General features: G+C 38.6%; 1 protein-coding gene and 1 non-coding gene across 2 annotated transcripts in view; one reads left to right on the top strand and one right to left on the bottom strand.

Annotated features, from left to right (window-relative positions):
• WDR33 (WD repeat domain 33) overlaps positions 1-17,640 on the bottom strand; it is a 109,700-nt gene that overhangs the window by 83,586 nt on the left and 8,474 nt on the right.
• Positions 6,089-6,195, top strand: LOC111562031. The gene has a single exon (XR_002745092.1). It is a non-coding gene; the product is annotated as a U6 spliceosomal RNA (small nuclear RNA).

The following is a 17,640-nucleotide window of genomic DNA, read 5'->3' as shown; positions in this document are numbered from 1 at the left end:
CGGGCTCTGCACTGACAGTGTGGAACCTGCTTGGGATTCTCTGTCTCCCTCCCTCTCTGTCTCTCTCTCCCAGAAATAAACATTAAAAAAAAAAAAAAATATATATATATATATATATATATATATATTCTCAAGGGTTGATATTTAATTAAATTATTTTTAATGTTTTACCAATAACATTCTCAGGTGAAATTGACTTTTTTTTTTCTTTCCAACTACCAGTGTAAGGTGGTAGTAAACATAAAATGACTATTAGTAGAAATTTGATACCACTGCCTTGAACCATGCTAAGGAGCCAAGAGTTTTATCCATTACTGCTTTCACACCATACATACAAATGTCAACATAGTAAAAAGGCCTAATAATATCTTAGTATTATGAAAGTAGTTCTGACCTTAATTTGAAAACTCGCCACTGCCATACAGAATTAAATTCAAATAACTAGCACAGAAGAACTTATTACAAACTATGAAGTACATTATTAATTTAAGATATTATTACAAATTATTCACAAGAAACATAACCAATAAAACCTGACCAATTCCTAAGCTTTCCAAATTTATTTATGAAAATGATAAAGTTATGCTTTCAACTTGATGAATATACACCTTAGAAAGAAATGGGAAATTCCACAGAATCTAAAAAGAACAAATAAATAAAACTATCTTGGTTGGAATGAAACAAATAAACAAACAAAGCAGGCCAGTGGTATGCTATAAACACTCTCAAATTTGTTTATGCTTGTATCACTTATAAAAAGATATGCCAGAGGCGCCGGGGTGGCTCAGTCGGTTAAGCATCCGACTTCAGCTCAGGTCACAATCTCGCAGTCCATGAGTTCAAGCCCCACGTCGGGCTCTGGGCTGATGGCTCAGAGCCTGGAGCCTGCTTCCGATTCTGTGTCTCCCTCTCTCTCTGCCCTCCCCCATTCATGCTCTGTCTCTGTCTCAAAAATAAATAAACATTAAAAAAAATTTTTTTTTAAAAAGATATGCCAGAAACACTATCAGTGATGGCTTCTGGGGAAGGGAATTAGATGACTTAATGTAAGGAGGAGAAGAAACTTACTCAACACCTTTTGAATTGTAGGTGTTCAAATTCTATTGGAACCATCTATTATATGTGTTACCGCCCAAAATAAATGAGATTTGTTTCATAGGTAGTATTTAATGTTCCGGTATATTAAAAACTCAATGTAAAACACTGTAAAATTTCACCATCTCACTCAACTTAAAAAACAGAAGCCAGAATTCAGTTTTGTTTTTAAGAATATATTTTTCCAGGGTACCTGGGTGGCTCAGTTGTTAAATATCTGACTTCACCTCAGGTCATGATCTCATGGTTTGTGAGTTCGAGTCCCACATCAGGGGAGCTCGAGCCCCACTTCGGGTGAGCCTGTGCCCCGCTTCAGGTGAGCATGAGCCCCAGATCTGGTGAGCTCAAGCCCCGCTTCAGGTAAAACACAAGGCCCACTTCAAATAATCCCCGCTTCTCTCTCTCTCCCTTCCTCCCTCTCTCTCCTCTGTCCCTCCTGGGATTCTCTCTCTCTCTGTCCCTTGCTCACTTGTACCCTCTCTCCGTCTACAAGAACATATTTTTCCATTTCAGTATATAGTATATGCATTATCATTCTAAAGCAGTAAGGGTCCTATTTGATCTCCTTTAATGAGTAGATAGTATCCATTTATAAATGACAAAAATACAAGTTTAATTGCATATTCTATTTGGGATTAAGTTTTCAACCAAAAACTTGGATAGTTTTTAGCTGAAGCTCTGTAAGGCTGAAAAACATGCTTACATGCTTGACATCTATGTGATAGGTCTCTCCAAATGGAGAATTCAATTCAATACAGTTATTTCTGGAGAACTGACAGTTTCACTAGTACATTATTTCAAACACACAGACAAATAAGGCACAAGTCTAACAACTATTTTATTTGGAATACCATTTTTAATACTTTTAACCAAAATTAATTTTAAATGGAAAATATGACTGTCAAAAAAACTGTCCTTTCACATGTGCTTACACAATACTGGAAGAGAAAAGGAAGACTTATTCCAGATTATGTGACTGTTTATCTGTTTAGATAAACTAACCTTGGGGGCACCTAGGTGGTTCAGTCAGTTAAGCACCTGACTTCAGCTCAGGTCATGATCTCGAGGTTCATGGGTTCGAGCCCCATATCAGGCTCTCTGCTGACAGTTCAGAGCCTGGAGCCTGTTTTGGATTCTCTGCCTCCCTCCTTCTCTGTCCCTTCCCCACTCACACACACACTCTCTCTTTCAAAAATAAACAAACATTAAAAAAAATTTTTTTAATGTAACTAACCTTGATGGAACCCTGATTTAAAAAAAGAAAATGTTAAACAAGTGTCAGTGAGGATGTGGAGAAAAGGGATACCTTGTACATTGCTGGTGGGAATGTAAATTGGTATAGCTACTACGGAAAACAGGATAAAGGTTCCTCAAAACATTAAAAATAGAACTACCCTAGGATCAAGGAATTCTACTTCTGGGTAATTATCCACAGAAAATAAAACTACTAATTTAATAAGATATATGCACCCCATGTTTACAACCTAAGTGTCCATCAACAAATGAAAGGATAAAGAAAATCTCTGTGTGTGTGTGTGTGTGTGTGTGTGTGTGTGTGTGTATGCAACACAATATTTGGCCATAAAAAAGAATGGAGTTTCAACATAAAAAAGAATTGCCAGTTTCAACAACATGGATGGACCTTGAGGAAACTATGCTAAGTAAAATAAGTCAGAAAAAGACAAATACTGTATAGGTGAAACTTACATGTGGAATCTAAAAACAAAACAAACAAACAAAGGCCAAGTTCATACATTTAAGAAAACAGATTAACAGACTGGTGGTGGCCAGAGGCAGGGGATGAAGGTGGGAGACATGGGTGAAGGGGATCAAAAGGTACACCACTTCTAGTTATAAAATAAATACGTCATGGGGATATAACGGACACTTGTTAATGGACACTCATTAACAATACTGTATTGCATATTTGAAAGCTGCTAAAACAGATCTTAAAAGTTCTCATCACAAGAAAAAAAATTTGTAACTATGTGAGGTGATGGCTATTACTAAATTTGTGGTGATCATTTTTCAATATGTGCAAATACTGAATTACGTTGTACACATGAAACTAATACAATGTTATATGTCAAGTATACCAGAATTTTAAAAATATAGTGCAAAAAAAGTTATACAAAATAATTTATTGAATTTATATATAGTTCAATTAGGTAACCTGGGTAAATAAAATTAGGTAAATAGAATTTGTCTGTCACATTAGATAAACAGAATACATATTAATTAATATTAGGTAATTATTGCTAATTTTCTTTTCTTACTGCTATATGGTTAAGAAAATCTCTTTATTACTGCTGATGATGAAACGGAGGTTTTTAGAAGTCTGCATCTTTCAGAGCTCATAAAAAACCTAAATGAACAAATTAATCCCTCTTTAACAACTATTAGAAGTCACTTGAAGATCCTGTTCCATCTCAATATCACATTATTATGGACACTGATGATCCCATTATATATGCTGAGTCAAATCTGTATTGTCTATTACATAATTTGCATATGTTTAAGCCTTGGTCCACTGTGAAAACAACACATGGTAATAACAGATTATCTGTTAAAAGAGGAGAAAATAGGGGCATCTGGATGGCTTAGTCAGTTAAGCACCTGATGTCAGCTCAGGTCATGATCTCAGTTTGTGGGTTTGAACCCCACATCAAGCTCTCTGCTGTCAGCACAAAGCCCACTTTGGATCTCCTGCCTCCCTCTCTCTCTGCCCTTCCCCCCCCCTCAAAAATAAATAAACACTTAAAACAAAAGAGGAGAAAATAAAGTAGAAAATAAATATACCACCATTTGCCATTAATCATGTGTACAATTGTGGATTATGTACATTTTTATTCTTTTTTCACATTAATAATTACAATTTAAGAGTTTTCCATATTACAAAACTCTTTGTAAATGTTTTTAACAACTTCCTAAATGTTCCACTAAGAATATGATTTACTTAAATGTCTCAATGCTTAGTAAAGAAAATGAGCCTCCACCATCTCTTCTTTAATAAGATCTCAATTCACAGACAATGTCCTCTATGCTGTATTTGCCAATGGAAGTGGACAACAATTACCTTGGGTTTGTTTGGTGATTATAATTTCAGGTCTGTCACTCTTGTGACACTGGTGGACATTCAAAGGAAGAGAGAAAATACATATAATCATCTCAACTAATTTTTACTTCTAACAGGTAAACGTTAAGTAGCAGTGCAGGGGTGATCTCTGTTTACTGTACCGTGACATGCAAAAGGCTCTCCTAATAATCCACATTCAAACTGAAGGGGAAAACTGAAATCTCTAATGAAGCTGTATGTATTTATGAGTATCAATGAATAAAAACTGCTTGGACGGTTTACCTTTAAAAAATCTCATTGCTGGATTTTTTAAAAGTATTTTTAAAATTTTTTTAAATATTTATCTTTGAGAGAGAGGGAAAGACACAGTGCGAGTGGTTGAGGGGCAGAGAGAGAGGGAGACAGAAAATCTGAAGCAGGCTCCAGGCTCTGAGCTGTCAGCACAGAGCCCAATGCAGGGCTCAAGCTCACAAGCTGTGAGATCATGACCTGAGCCAAAGTCAGGTGCTTAAGTGACTGACCCACCCAGGTGCCCCTGGTATTTTTATACAGAAGCACACATAAGATTATGTTTCAGTTGGTCTAATGCAAATGTCATCCAAGGCTCACAAGAATCTAACCCTGTATTTCCCCTAGGAACAACCATATAGTATTTGCTAATTCAGTGTATATTATTGCCACGAATAACAGGAATCAACTAGAGCTGGGAATACTTACTATTCACAGGGAAAAAATAATAGAATTGGAAAGACAGTACAAGAATGTTCTCATTCTCTTTTTAATCTCTTCCAACTATAAGAGCCCCTTACTCAAGTCAGTCTTAGAAGCAAGTTTAAGATACACAAGAAAACTGTACCACTCTAATACTATTCACAACTCCTCCACAGAACACCTAAGCCTTGGGGGGAGAGGAGTATAAAGCATTTGAATAAAAAGTATAAGGAAATAGGAAAGCTAACTAAGACTCTATTTGAGGCTCTGATAACTTCCCTGTCAATGCTGGGGAACTTTTTGACACTGTGATTTCTTTTTTAAAGTTTTTTTGGGTGGCTCCTGGGTGGCTCAGTCAGTTGGGCATCCGACTTTGGCTCAGGTCATCTCACAGCTTATTGGTTCGAGCCCCACGTCGGGCTCTGTGCTGAAAGCTCAGAACCTGGAGTCTGCTTCTGATTCTGTATCTCCGTCTCTCTCTGCCCTTCCCCCAGCTCGCATTCTCTCTCAAAAATAAAACATTAAAAAAACATTTTTTTAATAAAGTTTTTTTTGGAGGGAGGGGGGCAAACAGAGAGAGGAGAAAATCCTAAGCAGGCTCAGCACTGTCAATGCAGAGCCCGATGCGGGGCTCAATCTCACAAACTGCAAGATCAAGACCTGAGCTGAAATCAAGAGTCAGACATTCAACTGACTGAACCACCCAGTCACCCCAATATTTTGATTTCTAAAATGAAGGAATAAAATTAAGGACCACTAATATCACTCAATACTTAAAATTCGTAAAGCACAGAATGATTATGAATTATAATCCTGTATTTGATATTCAAGAAAACTTTTGCTATTTTTAAACCAGGTTACAACTGGCTGTGATTTCCAAAAGTACCTTTGTATATTTACAAATTTCAGAAAACCATTCTATGATTTAATAGAGATGAACAGAGGCAAACAAAAAATGTCTTACAAAAAATTTTGTCTTGCAAAAAAATCTTTCAGTCAAGTTCACAGGCATAAGCACCAGAGAGGAAAAAAAAAAGACTATTACTTCAACCTATCTGTAACATGAAATTTTATATAACCATTTAAAATCTTGAAATATTTTAAACAAATTGCACATGATCTAATGTTAAGTGGAAAAATCAGATTGTGAATAATTACAATTACTTTAAAAGAACCATACACTTTTGCGCAAAAGCCAAAAAATAGGTGCTCACTTCAGCAGCACATATACTAAAACTGGAACAATACAGAGAAGATTAGCATGGTCCCTGCACAAGAATGACACACAAATCCGTGAAACGTTCCGTATTTAAAAGGGGGGGGGGGGGGGCAGAAAAATGGGAAGGAACACATAAGAAAGGCAACAAAGCATGGGAGTTATGGTAAAATTTTGCTGTCTTCTTTATACCTTCAGTTTTTCTAAGCTGTCCACAACAGATGTGGATTACTTTTACAATAAGGTAGGAATGGTGTTTTCTTTTTAAAATGCTTTTCTAGGGGCACCTGGGTGGCTCAGTCATTTGGGTGCCCAACTCTTGATTTCACCTTGGGTTATGATCTCACAGTTTGTGGGGTCCAACCCTGCATAGTACAGAGCCTGCTTGGGACTCACTCCCTCTCCCCTGACCATGTTCTCTCTCAAGTGAACAACAACAACAACAACAAAACTCTTCAAAAAAATAAAAATGCTTCTCTAATATCTCTAACTTTGCCAAATACTCCCACAACAACTGTTAACTACAACCAAACCACTGTTAGTTAATATATTCCTATCTGATGCTCTCAATTCTTTTTGTTAATTTATTCTTACCTATTATGCTCAATTTATTCAGCAGTCTTTGAACTCCCAAAATATACTATGCATAATCCTAGAAAGCGTACATCACATTGGTACACACACACACACACACACACAATTATCTTTCTACCTAAACTTCAAATTCCTTGTAAGCAAGGACGGCATTGGGTTTTAAGTTTTTTTTTTTTTTAAGTTTATTGATTTACTTTGAAAGAGAGCATGGGGGAGGGGTAGAGAAAGAGGTGAGAGAGAAATTCCAAGCAGACTCTGCACTGCCAACAAAGCCCAATGCAGGGCTTGATCTCACAAACCTGAGAGATCGTGACCTGAGCTGAAACCAAAAGTCAGACACTTAACCAACTGAGCCATCCAAGCGTCCCAAGGACTGAATGTTTCTTTTTTTTTTTTTAATGTTTATTTCTTTTTGAGAGACACACACACACACAGAATGAGCGGGGGCGGGGGGAACAAAGAATTCAAAGCAGGCTCCAGGTGAGGAGCTATCAGCACAGAGCCTGATACCGGGCTTGAACTCACAAGCTGTAATGTGACCTGAGCTGAAGTCGGAAGCTTGACTGACTGAGCCACCCAAGTACCCCGGACTGAATGTTTATAATCTCTGTATTTCCAATGCCTTGCATACAGCCTGGCACATATAAAAATTGTCATATATATATATATATATATATATATATATGTTAAAATATATACTTAACAGGGGCGCCTGGGTGGCTCAGTCGGTTAAGCATCCGACTTCGGCTCAGGTCATGATCTCGCGGTTCCCGCGTCGGGCTCTGTGCTGACAGCTCGGAGCCTGGAGCCTGTTTCAGATTCTGTGTCTCCCTCTCTCTCTCTGACCCTCCCCCGTTCATGCTGTCTCTCTCTGTCTCAAAAATAAATAAACGTTAAAAAAAATTTAAAAAAAAAAAAATATATATATATACTAACAGAAAATCACCATTGGAACACCCAATATGCTGCAGACAGGATCCACCAATGGATTAAGAAAATTCGTAGGCAGAAGTTTGAGAACAGTATATTTTACATAATCCCAAAGTATCTACTCGAAGATACTTACTAATTACAAATGAAAAAACAGTAACTATGCAGTAGAGAACCAGCAAAGTATCTGCTCAGAGAACAACATTAATTGTTGTGTTTCTATATTACAGAGAATGAGCTAAGAGAATTTTCACCAGATTGAAAGGGTATGTTCCAGATAGTCAAAACTTAAAATACAGAATATGTGTTGCACATATAAAATAAACATTTTGAGGTGGTGACACAATCCCTGAGATACACAAAAAGATAAAGTCCATTTGCCAGAATAACTATAACAGAGACAACTAATGTAAACAGCCCTCTTAACTATCCATCAAGAGCCTTCTGTATATATACTCATGTATATTAATACAGCCTTCTGTATTAATACTCTTGGATGGGTGCATCTGGGTGGCTCAGTCCATTAAGCATCCGACTCTGGACTTTGGCTCAGGTCATGATCTCACTGTTCATGAGTTCGAACCCTGCATCAGGCTCTGCCCTGACAGTGTAGAGCCTGCTTGGGATTGTCTCTCTCTCTCTCTCTCTCTCTCTGCGCCCCTCCCTGGTGCTCACTCACTCTCTCTCCCCCTCTCAAAATAAATAAACTTTAAAATAAATAAAATAAAGGGGCACCTGGGTGGCTCAGTCGGTTGAGCAACCGACTTTGGCTCAGGTCATGATCTCACAGTTCATGAGTTCAAGCCCCGCACTGGAGCTCAGAGCCTGGAGCCTGCTTCTGATTCTGTGTCTCCCTCTCTCTCTGCCCCTCCCCCACTCATGCTCTGTCTCAGAAATAAACATTAAAAGAATTTTTTTAAATAAATAAATAAAATAAAAATAAAAAGGACGACTGCTCTAAATAAACAAGACATACAGGGCCTGGAGCCTGCTTCAGATTCTGTGTATGTGTGTGTCTCTCTCTCTACCCCTCCCCCACTCTCACTCTGTGCCTCTCAAAAATAAACAAACATCAAAAAAATTTTTTTAAATAAACAAGACTTAGGAGCCAACCAAATCGAACATATAAACCTTGATTAGGTCCTGGTGTTTGAAAAAAACAGCTATCAAAGACCAGCTGAATGTAGAACAGATATTACATAATAATAGGGAACTATGACTAATTTTCTTAGATACGATACTGCATGTTACTACTGCATGCTGAAGCAATATGTGTCATGTCTGCAATTATTCTCAAATGGTTCAAAAACATGTATGTATGTATGTATGTATGTATGTATGTATGTATGTAGAGACAGAATGTTATGGATTAAAGTACATTCCCCCTCAACATCCTTAAATTGAAGCCCTAACCCTTAGTACCTTACTGGGTACTAGGGTCATTGCAGATGTCATTAGTTAGTATGAAGTCATATGGAGTAGGATGAGCCTGTAATTCAATGTGAGTGGTGTCCTGATAAAAAGGGGAAATTCTGGACTTCTAGCCTCCAGAACTGTGAGAGAATAAATGCCTTTTGTTTGAAAAAAAAGGGGGGCATGGGGATTTGGACACACGTAAAGATTGGAGTTATGCCAGCACAAGCTAAAGAACTACCAGAAACTAGGAGAGAAACCTGGAACAGATCCTTCCCTAACATCTTCAGAGGGAACAAGGCCCCACTGATACTTGATCCCAGACACCTAGTCTTCCTAAATGTAAGACAATAGGGGCACCTGGATGGCTCAGTCCGTTAAGCATCCAACTTCGGCTTAGGTAGATCTCACGGCTTATGAGTTCAAGCCCCCATCAGACTCTCTACTGTCAGTGCACAGTCTGTCTCCCTCTCTCTATGCCCCTCCCACACTCACATTCTCTCCTCAAAAAAACCTCTTCGACCTCAGCTGCAGCAATTTCTTACTTGACACATCCCCAAAGCCAAGGGAAATAAAAGCAAAAATGAACTATTGGGACCTCATGAAGATAAAAAGCTTCTGCACAGCAAAGGAAACAACAAAACTAAAAGGCAACCAACAGAATGGGAAAAGATATTTGCAAATGACATATCAGACAAAGGGCTAGTATCCAAAATCTATAAAGAACTCACCAAACTCAACACCCAAAAAATAAATAATCCAGTGAAGAAATGGGCAGAAAACATGAATAGACACTTCTCTAAAGAAGACATCCAGATGACTAACAGGCACATGAAAAGATGCTCAATGTCACTCCCCATCAAGGAAATACAAATCAAAACCACACTCAGATATCACCTCACACCAGTCAGAGTGGCTAAAATGAACAAATCAGGAGACTATAGATGCTGGAGAGGATGTGGAGAAACGGGAACCCTCTTGCACTGTTGGTGGGAATGCAAACTGGTGCAGCCACTCTGGAAAACAGTGTGGAGGTTCCTCAGAAAATTAAAAATAGACCTACCCTATGACCCAGCAATAGCACTGCTAGGAATTTACTCAAGGAATACAGGAGTGCTGATGCATAGGAGCACTTATACCCCAATGTTTATAGCAGCACTCTCAACAATAGCCAAATTATGGAAAGAGCCTAAATGTCCATCAACTGATGAATGGATAAAGAAATTGTGGTTTATATACACAACGGAGTACTACGTGGCAATGAGAAAGAATGAAATATGGCCTTTTGTAGCAACATGGATGGAACTGAAGAGTGTTATGCTAAGTGAAATAAGTCATACAGAGAAAGAGAGATACCATATGTTTTCACTCTTATGTGGATCCTGAGAAACTTAACAGAAGTCCATGGGGGAGGGGAAGAAAAATTTTTAAAAAAAGAGGTTAGAGAGGGAGAGAGCCAAAGCATAAGAGACTCTTAAAAACTGAGAATAGGGGCGCCTGGGTGGCTCAGTCAGTTAAGCGGCCGACTTTGGCTCAGGTCATGATCTTGCGGTCCGTGAGTTCGAGCCCCACATCAGGCTCTGTGCTGACAGCTCAGAGCCTGGAGCCTGTTTCAGATTCTGTGTCTCCCTCTCTCTGACCCTCCCCCGTTCATGCTCTGTCTCTCTCTGTCTCAAAAATAAATAAACGTTAAAAAAATAAAATTTGAAAAAAAAACTGAGAACTGAGGGTTAATGGGGGGTGAGAGGGAGGGGAGAGTGGGTGATGTGTATTGAGGAGGGCACCTTTTGGGATGAGCACTGGGTGTTGTATGGAAACCAATCTGACAATAAATTTCATATTAAAAAAATAAAAAATAAAAAAAATGTTTAGTGGGAGGGGGGATAGGCTAGATGGGTAGGGGCACTAAGGAATCTATTCCTGAAATCACTGTTGCACTATATGCTAATCTGGATGTAAGTTTTAAAAAATAAATAAATAAATAGAAAACAAACAAAAAATGTTTAGAGGGGCACTTGGGTGGCACAGTTTGATGGGCATCTGACTCTTCATCTCAGCTCAGGTCATGATATCATGGTTCATGGGTTCGAGCCCCACATCAGGCTCTGCACTGTTGGCGTGGAGCCTGCTTGGAATTATCTCTCCTTCTCTCTGACCCTCCCCTGCTTGTGATATCTCTCTAAGTAAATAAACTTAAAAAATAAAAAAAAAAACAAATAAATGTTTAGAACTGTAAAACAATAAGTGACTATTGTTTTTTGTTTTTTTTTTTTAACGTTTATTTATTGTTGGGCCAGAGAGAGACAGAGCATGAACAGGGGAGGGGCAGAGAGAGAGGGAGACACAGAATCCGAAACAGGCTCCAAGCTCTGAGCTGTCAGCACAGAGCCTGACGCGGGGCTCAAACCCACGGACCGTGAGATCATGACCTGAGCCGAAGTCAGACGCCCAACCGACCAAGCCACCCAGGCGCCCCAATAAGTGACTATTGTTTAAGCAACCCAGTTGTGTTATGGCCGCCTAGCAAGCTAATAGAAAAAGAAACTACACCAAAATTGTAATAAATGTTGAATCTAGGGGGCAAGTATATGGTATTAACTACTTTCAACTTTTCTGCATATCTAAAATGTTTAGTGCCTCAGGTAATACCTTAGAAATGTGTGAATACTCTGTTCTCTAATAATCAACCATTTAGTAGCCATTGATGATACTTACCTGAATAAAAGGAGCTTTGTTTATCGATATATCCATAAAATAGCTTGCTGGGATTTTGACTTGGATCACACTGAATCTACAGATCAAATTCAAAAGAACTGACAGCTTGAACAATATTGAATCTTCCTGTCCATGCAATATGGAATATTTTTCCATTTATTTAAGTATTATTTGATTTCTTTCAAAGAGTTTACAGCTTTCCTCATGCAGATTTTGTACATTTTTTTAAGATTAATATCTAAGGGATCTGGGGGGGGGGGGTGCTAATATAGATAGCACTGCTTTATTTCCAGATTCCAACTGTTCGTTGCTGGTATATAAGAAAGCAATTGGCTTCTGTATATTCATCTTGTATTTTGAAACTTCGCTATAATCAATTAGTTACAAAAGATACTTTGTTAACTCTTGAAATTTTCTACATAGACAATCACATCTGTGAACAAAGACAATTTTATTTTTTTCAAAGAGCTTAGTTTATTTTTTTCTAACTTTATTTATTTTGGGGGTGGGGGGGGAGCACGCACGAGGCATACGGATGCATGGGGCAGGGAGACAGACAGAATCCCAAGCAGGCTCTGCAATGTCAGCACGGAGCCCAACCTATGGCTCGAATCCACAAACTGTGAGATCATGGCCTCAGTCAAAATTCAGAGTCAGACACTCAACCAACTGAGCCAGGTGCCCCGAACAAAGACCATTTTAATGCTTCCTTACCAATCTGTATACCTTTTATTTCCTTTTCTTGTTTTACTGCATTCTCTAGGACTTCCAAGACAATGCTGAAAAGGAGTGGGGAGCAGGGACATCTTTGCCTTGTTCCAGATCTTAGCCTTTAATTTCTCACACTATTAAAGTATGATGTTAGCCATGGGGGTTTTAGAGATGTGCCATATCAACTTGGGAGAGACCCCCTCTATGTTTGGTTTGCTGAACATTTTTATCATGAATAGATACTGAATTCTGTCAAATGCTTTTTTGCATGTAGTAATATAAAGCATGATTTATTAATCTATTAATAGAATATGAATTTTCTTCATATAATCATATGATGTGATAAAGTACATCATTTAATTTTTGGATGCTAAACCAGGCTTGCATACCTGAAATAAATCCCACTTGGTCATAATGTGTGTAATTCTTTTTATTTACCATAAGATTCATTCAATTTGCTAATATTCTGTTGAGGATTTCTGCTTTTATGTTCATGAGAGATACTGATCTATAGTTTTCCTCCTGTATGGTCTTTATGTGGTTTTGGTATTAGGGTAATGCTGGCTTCATAGGATGAATTAGGAAGTATTCCCTATTTTCTGGAAGTATTCCTTCTATTTTCTGAAAGAGACTATAGAGAATTGGTAGAATTTCTTTCTGAAATGTTTGGTAATGACATTATGCTAAGTGAAATAAGCTAGCCACAAAAGGATATAGTATAATGTCTCTTATATGAGGTTTCTAGGGTGTCAGATTCATAGAGATAAAGTAGATTGGTGGTTGTCACGGACTAAGGGAGGGAAGAATGGGAAGTTAGTTTTTAATGCGTACAGAGTTTCAGTTAGGGAAGTTGAAAGGGTTCTGGAAACAGATGGTTGTACAATATTGTTAATGTATTTAATGTCCCACAAGTGTGTATTTAAAAAGGTTAACTACCACTGGGAGAAAAGCATGAAGTTAAATTGTCAATTCTACACTAAGCATGTTTTAACCAAAACAAACAAACAAACAAACAAACAAACAAAGCTAGACATGGAACCTAGCAGGTATTCAATAACTATGTAATGAACTAGTGGCTTTAATAAATGTGTACTAAAAGATTAATTTTTAAATGCTATGAGAGGGAATACTATGGGAAGAAACAAGAATTAATGAGCACGGAAGCACAGATGTAAAACAAGTTTCAAGTGAATTCATTCATGCAGTGATAGGAGCACCTGGGTGGCTCAGTTGGTTGAACTATTGTTTTCAGCACAGGTCATGATCCCATGGTCATGCTCAGGTCACACTCTGCACCGAGTGTGGAGCCCACTTAAGATTTTCTTTTTCTTTCTCTTTCTCTCGTTCTTGCTCTCGCTCTCTCTTCTCTCTCAGGGCACCTGAGTAGCACAGTCGGTTAAGCAGTCAACTTTGGTTCAGGTCACGATCTCGAGGTTCATGGGTTCGAGCCCCGCATCAGGCTCTGTGCTGACAGCTCAGCCCCTCCCCCACTTGTGCTCGCTCTCTCTCTCTCTCTCTCTCTCTCTCTCTCTCAAAAAATGAATAAACATTAAAAACATTTTTTAAAAAAAGATTCTCTCTCTCTCTCTCTCCCTCCGCTCCTCTCTCCAACTCATGCTCTCTCTTAATAAAAATTTTAAAAATTATGCAGTGATTAAAAAAAAGGAATATACCGGGGCGCCTGGGTGGCGCAGTCGGTTAAGCGTCCGACTTCAGCCAGGTCACGATCTCACGGTCCGTGAGTTCGAGCCCCGCGTAAGGCTCTGGGCTGATGGCTCAGAGCCTGGAGCCTGTTTCCGATTCTGTGTCTCCCTCTCTCGCTGCCCCTCCCCCGTTCATGCTCTGTCTCTCTCTGTCCCAAAAATAAATAAACGTTGAAAAAAAAAATTTATAAAAAAAAAAAAGGAATATACCAACTGGACAACAGGCAGAGTGAAATAGCAAAAAGAATAAAAGGCCTCTGTTCTAATGGAGACACAATTGACATATAACACCGGATTGGTTTTAGGTGCACTTAAGTTTTTAAAAGTGGTTCATGGACAGGGTAGGTGTTAAGAGTGAGCAGCAGAGGAAGTTCATATATTGGAGCTGAATTCTGAAATTCCTGTTATGTCAACCTACACATGCTGAAGACATGCTAAATCTATCAAATAATGCAGGAAGCCTTAACTGGGGTCTATGGATACATAAATGGGCAAAAGGAGTTCAGTGACCCCCTTACCTCACAGCTGCAGGAATTCTAATATGAATATTTACATATTTGTCTGGGAAAAGAGTAAAGAACTTTCATCAGACACCTCACGGGGTTCAAAAAAGTATAAAACTACTATTGTGGACAATAGGGTCATCCAAGAAATGTGAATGATAAAATTTGAATTTTAGAAAGATAAATTATCCTATGCAATTTTAAAGGAGGAACAAGAGGCAAGAAAAGAATTTACTCAACTATAATAATCAAGGAAGATGTACATATCTTTTTACCAAAATCTCTCACTAAATTTTTTAGTCTTCACAAATTTTTTTTAAATCTATGGTTTTTACCTATACAAAACAAGATTCTAATGGACTGCCCTTGAGATCTACTTTAAATAATGTATTCAATGAGCTGCATAACATTTTACTATACAAAAATTATCCCAGAAGAATGATCAAAAAGGGGCAAATTAGTGATTTGATTTTATTTTGAGAAAAACAGAAAGAGTGAGCAGAGGAGGGGCAGACAGAGTGGGGGAGAGAGAATCCCAAGCAGGCTCTGTGCTGTCAAGGGCTCTATCTGTGGGTTTGAACTCAAGAACTATGAGATCATGACCTGAGCTGAAACCAAGAGCCAGATGCTCAACCAACCGAGCCACCCAGGAGCTCCCAAATTGGTGATTTTAAATTCCCTTCAATACTCATGCTGAAGAATGACTCATCACTTACTGAAAAGCAACATCACTCAAAAAAGCAAAAATCAGGGGTGCCTGCTGGTTCAACAGGTAGAACATGTGACTCTTGATCTCAAGGTTGTGAATTCAAGCCCCACATTAGGTGTAGAGACTACTTCAAGTAAAATCTTTATTTAAAAAAAAAAGCAAAATACCAGGGCACCTGCGTGGCTCAGTTGGTTAAGCGACCGACTTCAGCTCAGGTCATGATCTCATGCTCCATGAGTTCGAGCCCCACGTTGGGCTCTGTGCTGACAGCTCAGAGCCTGGAGCCTTCTTCAGATTCTGTGTCTCCCTCTCTCTGCCCCTCCCCCACTCATTCTCTCTCTCTCTCTCTCTCTCTCTCTCTCTCTCTCTCTCTCTCTCAAAACAAACATTAAAAATTAAAAAAGCAAAATCCATAATACATGTGTTGATTTGAGAGAAACAACTATACTCAGACACTAATGGGGTACATACTTTGACCAAGCAATCCCATGTCCATGAATTGACCCCTACATAGGCAGAGCACTTTTTGCAATAACAAAGACTGGAAACCACCTATGTCTGTTAAACAGAGGACTAGTCAAAGTAAACCATGAAATATACATACAGTGCATATTACGAAAACTACCATAAAGGAGGTAATTCTATTTAGGATCTCCAAGATAAACTGTTAAGTGAAAAAAAGGGAAGTACAAACCAACATATAGAATGTTACTGTGTGTGTGAAAAGCAATAGAAAAAGGAACACATACACATCTATAGTGCATAAATTTGCTACATATACCTCACATTACTTTGGAAGATTTCACAACAAACTGATAAAGATAGCTACTGCATAGAAGAAAGAAGATAGTTGCAAGAAGACAGATCACTGCACATCCTCTTGTACTTTTCTGTTTCTTAACACATGTATATAGCACATGAATGAATGAATAAATACACAAAAATGAAATAACTTATAAAAGTAATGCTACCAACTGTAGTGTTAGTGTTATGAACATGGCCAGACACAAAACTGGAAATGTCTACTATGGGCACAAAAGCGACATAAAAAATATAACTGGAAATGAGCATTGGGGTAGAAAATGTAGGTGAAGGGGGCCTGGGTGACTCAGGTGGCTCAGTCGGTTGAGCGTCCAACTCTTGATTTTGACTCAGGTCATGATCTCACAGTTCATGAGTTTGAGCCCCCCCACATCAGGCTCTGCACTGGGGGTGTGGAAGCCTGCTTGGGATTCTGTCTCCCTCCTGCCCTCCCTCTCTCTCTGTGCCTCCCCAGCTCTCTCTCTCAAAATAAATAAACTTGGGGCGCCTGGGTGGCGCAGTCAGTTAAGCGTCCGACTTCAGCCAGGTCACGATCTTGCGGTCCGTGAGTTCGAGCCCCGCGTCAGGCTCTGGGCTGATGGCTCGGAGCCTGGAGCCTGTTTCCGATTCTGTGTCTCCCTCTCTCTCTGCCCCTCCCCCGTTCATGCTCTGTCTCTCTCTGTCCCAAAAATAAATAAACGTTGAAAAAAAAATAAATAAAATAAATAAAAAGAGAGAGAAAATGTGGATGAAAAAGACTCCTATTAATAATACCAACTACAATTTGAGTATATGAAACATAGGGAGGCACGGGGCTACATTTGGGATGTGAGGGTGGGTGGCTGTGTGTGTTTCTGTGTGTATAAAATCTACTAAGAAATATTCTCCCAAATGCAGATTTAAAGACTGAAAATCATCACATTACTAAAATAAAAATACACCAAAGTCCTCACCAGTAACCAATTCTGAACAAAGCTATTTGTGACAACTTAAGGACCACAAACAATGTGACCACTTAAATCCTGATGGAAGATTTTCCTATTTTAGACTCTTTTAGGTATGTAACTTGTCATTTTAGCTCTCTCCCAAAGACAATGAACCAAACAGCCCTTCCAAGTTATACTATGAAATGCTCTGGGTTTTTTATAAAGGTGGAATGAAGAACACTAAACTGGTATTCAGGTGACCTGAATTCTGCCACCATGTGCCTACAAACAAATTTAATCTCTTTAATCCTGTTTCTTTATCTTCAAATTAAAAAGTCTAGATTTGATGACCTTCAAAAGTAAAACAATTCTATAATTTCAAGATTACACAGGGAGCAGGTAAGAATTTTCCTAAATTTCGTTCAGCTCATTTTTAATCTAGCTTAACAACTGAAGGTAAAACAACTGAAGGTAACAACAACACTTAACAGAATACCCAAAATCATTCCCAAAGCAACAATCCCTAAAGACATGGTC

This window comes from Felis catus, chromosome C1 (genome assembly GCF_018350175.1).
Source record: "Felis catus isolate Fca126 chromosome C1, F.catus_Fca126_mat1.0, whole genome shotgun sequence".
NCBI lineage: Eukaryota > Metazoa > Chordata > Mammalia > Carnivora > Felidae > Felis > Felis catus.
This window is presented reverse-complemented; position numbering and strand designations above follow the sequence as displayed.